Genomic DNA, 5226 nt, shown 5'->3' with positions numbered 1-5226 from the left:
GACATGATACTATACATAGAGAATCCTAAAACTGCCACCAGAAAACTGCTAGAGCTAATTAATGAATATGGTAAAGTTGCAGGTTACAAAATTAATACACAGAAATCTCTTGCATTCCTATACACTAATGATGAAATATCTGAAAGAGAAATTATGGAAACACTCCCATTTACCATTGCAACAAAAAGAATAAAATACCTAGGAATAAACCTACCTAGGGAGACAAAAGACCTGTATGCAGAAAACTATAAGACACTGATGAAAGAAATTAAAGATGATACCAACAGATGGAGAGATATACCATGTTCTTGGATTGGAAGAATCAACATTGTGAAAATGAGTATACTACCCAAAGCAATCTACAGATTCAATGCAATCCCTATCAAATTACCAATGGCATTTTTTACGGAGCTAGAACAAATCATCTTAAAATTTGTATGGAGACACAAAAGACCCCGAATAGCCAAAGCAGTCTTGAGGCAAAAAAATGGAGCTGGAGGAATCAGACTCCCTGACTTCAGACTATACTACAAAGCTACAGTAATCAAGACAATATGGTACTGGCACAAAAACAGAAACATAGATCAATGGAACAAGATAGAAAGCCCAGAGATTAACCCACGCACCTATGGTCAACTAATCTATGACAAAGGAGGCAAAGATATACAATGGAGAAAAGACAGTCTCTTCAATAAGTGGTGCTGGGAAAACTGGACAGCTACATGTAAAAGAATGAAATTAGAATACTCCTTAACACCATACACAAAAATAAACTCAAAATGGATTAGAGACCTAAATGTAAGACTGGACACTATAAAACTCTTAGAGGAAAACATAGGAAGAACACTCTTTGACATAAATCACAGCAAGATCTTTTTCGATCCACCTCCTAGAGTAATGGAAATCAAAACAAAAATAAACAAGTGGGACCTAATGAAACTTCAAAGCTTTTGCACAGCAAAGGAAACCATAAACAAGACGAAAAGACAACCCTCAGAATGGGAGAAAATATTTGCAAATGAATCAACAGACAAAGGATTAATCTCCAAAATATATAAACAGCTCATTCAGCTCAATATCAATGAAACAAACACCCCAATCCAAAAATGGGCAGAAGACCTAAATAGACATTTCTCCAAAGAAGACCTACAGACGGCCACGAAGCACATGAAAAGATGCTCAACATCACTAATTATTAGAGAAATGCAAATCAAAACTACAATGAGGTATCACCCCACTCCTGTTAGAATGGGCATCATCAGAAAATCTACAAACAACAAATGCTGGAGAGGGTGTGGAGAAAAGGGAACCCTCTTGCACTGTTGGTGGGAATGTAAATTGATACAGCCACTATGGAGAACAATATGGAGGTTCCTTAAAAAACTAAAAATAGAATTACCATATGACCCAGCAATCCCACTACTGGGCATATACCCAGAGAAAACCGTAATTCAAAAAGACACATGCACCCGAATGTTCATTGCAGCACTATTTACAATAGCCAGGTCATGGAAGCAACCTAAATGCCCATCAACAGACGAATGGATAAAGAAGTTGTGGTACATATATACAATGGAATATTACTCAGCCATAAAAAGGAACGAAATTGAGTCATTTGTTGAGACGTGGATGGATCTAGAGACTGTCATACAGAGTGAAGTAAGTCAGAAAGAGAAAAACAAATATCGTATATTAATGCATGTATGTGGAACCTAGAAAAATGGTACAGATGAGCCAGTTTGCAGGGCAGAAGTTGAGACACAGATGTAGAGAATGGACATATGGACACCAAGGGGGGAAAACTGCGGTGAGGTGGGGATGGTGGTGTGCTGAATTGGGCGATTGGGATTGACATGTATACACTGATGTGTATAAAACTGATGCCTAATAAGAACCTGCAGTATAAAAAAACAAACAAAACAACTAATACTAAACTTTCATTGGGTTATTTGTATGGAAATATGTTAATATAAATGTTTCAGACATTACATGAAATTTCTAAAAATCTTATATTTGTATTTGTATGGAAATATGTATGGAAATATGTTAATATAAATGTTTCAGACATTACAGGAAACTTCTAAAAATCTTATATGTTCTGGTATAATGTTATAAGTAATAATCCTAGTTATTACTTTAAAATGTATATCTCAGAAATAACTAATTTTCTTGTCAACTGCATTATTATGAACTTTCATCAAATCTTTAACCATGGTCATTTTTAAGTCTTTTGTCATTTACAGACAGTTCTGGGTGTACTCTGATGATTTTGCAAATATGTTCCTATAAAAGGGTTTCATCTTCAAGAAATTCATGGAAAAGACTCTGACAAGTACAGGTTTCTGGTAACTGACTGTACTGCTGAACTGAATGAATAAGCATTTTCAGAACTCTAATGAAAAACTGATGAACTCATAAAAGTGCTAACAAAAGATCAAGATGAAAAAAAAAATTAATCACATGGGACTGAGTGAACTGATGAGGATGAGTATAATTTTTGTGACTTTCTGTCTGAATTAAAAAAAAAAAATCCCACAAGGACTCAGAGGCAAAGAATATACAAATCAATTTTCACTGCAAAGTAAAGGAGCTGTTACAGTGGAGGATTACTGGACTGAATGTCAATATTATGACATAGTATGAGTGTGTTTCATGTTTGGTAATTGCAATCATTGTTGCTTTTGTTGTGGTCATCCATGTACAATGCTTGGTGTCAGTCTATTTATCTCTTGTAAAAATAAAATACAGTGTGTGTGTGTGGGAAAAAAAAAAAAACCTAACCAAATCCCATCACATGAAAAAACTAAAAATATTTATCCTGTATTGTTCTGTCTCTACCACATGGACAGAATAGCTGGGATTTTTTCCCCTGATACTAGTGTTATGTCATTTTTAACATCTTCTCTTCTTGGCACTTGAGCAGAAGCTATTGGAGTAAATAATAGAGCCACAAAATAGTCTGAGCAGCACATACTGAATCAGTATTGATGGAGCAGAGAAACTTGGAAGAGCAAACTAGAAGTAATCCCATGGACTTCAGAGCACAGAATGAGAAGCAGATTGGAAATGGCTGGCTATAGATGGATTGAGAACAATTATGCATTTCCTAGATTTTGTTTTAAAAAGTGTACCTTGAGTATCTATTGCTTTGGGAGGAGAATTAGGAAAAAGGGTTTTTCTCAATAAACTCCTGTGTCACCTAACACACTGTAGTGGGTAGGCACTCAATACATGTTTGGAGACTAATTTACCCTAAAAAACTCAAATATTATATTGTCTGAATGAGCAAATTAATGTACAATAATTAAATATCCAGCCAATAAATTTACACCAAGTAAACCAAAGCTTACAAATCTCAGACACTTCAGAAAAATTTTAGAATCACTATTTGATAGGCTAAGACAAAATTAGTTCAGTCTCATTAAAATACTGAAATCAAACCTTGTTATTTTTTTAATCAACATGAAACTAAATGTTTACTTTTCAAGATTTGTTGTCACTGCTCACTAGAGAAAATTAACTGTTTCATTATTTATCATTAGTGGCCCATTTAAGTAATGTGCCACTTTGTTTTGTTTTTCATCTTTGAAAAATTAACAATGAATTTGATTTCTTTGAGGCTCCAGACCCTTATATTTATATGCAAAGTTGTCCACAGAATCTATTTTATGCTATTCTTTTTTAAACTGGTACACACTGTTCACACCTATATTTCAAGTTTGGAAATGCATATTTGCAAGCAGCAATACAAAAGCATTCACGAAGAATGCATAATCTCTGAAAATTATGAAAACATCCCCGCTACCAATACATTTCTAAATACAAAGCTGACTACCATATCGTTACTTCCGTGTAGCAGGAGAAGAAGCACTTGACTTGTCAGTCCTGATGCCATGGTTTGGACGTCCACCATGCCCATGGCCACCTCGTCCTCCCCTGCCACCACGTCCTGGGTGGCCAGGGTCTCCGAAATTGATCTCCAGCTGAGACGTTATATCATTTGCTGGCTTCCGGAAATGGTGATGAATAACTGAGCCTTCAGCATGAGCCTCTTCACTTTTTGACTTATGAAGAGCAAATCCCTTCTTCCACTGCCCATCAGCACCTTCATTGGGTTTTCAGATATTAAATTCTACTTTTGCCCGGTCCTTATTTTGAATAGCCTTCCACGCATCCAAAGTCATTTCTTTTGGGTCTTCTTCATTTACTTCTTCAACTTCATTCTCCTTATTTTCAGCGTCTGCCACTGGATGTTCTTCACCTTCAGGTGTTTCCTCAGCCACATTTGATTGCTGCAAGTCAGTTAATTCATCTTTGGCAGTTCCCCAGCTGTGAGATCTGCTACCTCCACGCTTGTCCTCATGCTTCAGGCCAGATCTGTCACTTCCACTCTGCCTGTCAAATTCACGTTTGCCACGAGAATCAAAGCCATCTCCCGGCCCATTCCCCGTCCACGACTTCCTCGACATCTTCCAAGACCACCAAAGCCTCGGATAGGCCAGTCAATAATCAGTCTATCAACTGAAAATTCTCCTCCTTCACCCTTTTCTTCAGGTGGCTTTTCAAATCGTCCTTCACGAGGTGGTCACCTTTCTGGTCTCCTATCAATTATCTCCTCTTCACCCTGAAGTTGTTGATCAGGTCTTCTTCCAACGCATCTTATTCCTTCTTTCTTAAGCGCCACGGGCGGTGCATCTCCTCCTTCTTGCCAACCACGCCGACGCTGGGGGGCTTGCGGTCTTTCTGGGACTCTTTATGCAGCTGTTTGCCCACCGCGTTGGAGTTTGTCTGGGCTGCGGCCTGAGCTGCGCTGTTGGTCCCAGGGCCCCCAACGCCGCCCCCGCCGGCTTCTTTTTTCTTGTTCTCTGCTGCCTTCAACACCTCGAAGGGGTCCGATTCGTCGTCAAATAACTGGTCGGATCGGTTGGTGACCACGCAGCCGAAGCCTTCCTGTAAGTGCCCAGACATGATGGTGGCTCGGGGGCGCGTTCCTCCACGGATTGCAGCGGGCCGCGCCGAGCCGAGACCGCCTGCTTCAGCCCTTCCCGCAAAATGGCTGGGCTCTTCTTTTGGAATAAAATCTTAAATGAACATTACTTCCGCTTTCTTCCTAAGACCTTTTTATATTCTTATAAGATTGTTATCCAGATGATTTATTCTTTGCTGATTAAAGCTGAAGAAGACCATAAGTTTATTGTTAGATTTATATGTGCAACGTGAAAGTGA

At 38.4% G+C, this 5226-nt stretch overlaps 1 pseudogene; it reads right to left on the bottom strand.

The window, feature by feature from the left end:
- Positions 1 to 3842: 3842 nt before the first annotated feature.
- On the bottom strand, positions 3843 to 4968 carry LOC103015135 (plasminogen activator inhibitor 1 RNA-binding protein-like; annotated as a pseudogene).
- Positions 4969 to 5226: the final 258 nt, after the last annotated feature.

The sequence above is a fragment of the Balaenoptera acutorostrata genome, chromosome 18 (assembly GCF_949987535.1).
Source record: "Balaenoptera acutorostrata chromosome 18, mBalAcu1.1, whole genome shotgun sequence".
NCBI classification, from domain to species: Eukaryota; Metazoa; Chordata; class Mammalia; order Artiodactyla; family Balaenopteridae; genus Balaenoptera; species Balaenoptera acutorostrata.
Note: the sequence above shows the minus strand (reverse complement) of the source record. Positions and strands in the feature narration are given on the sequence as shown.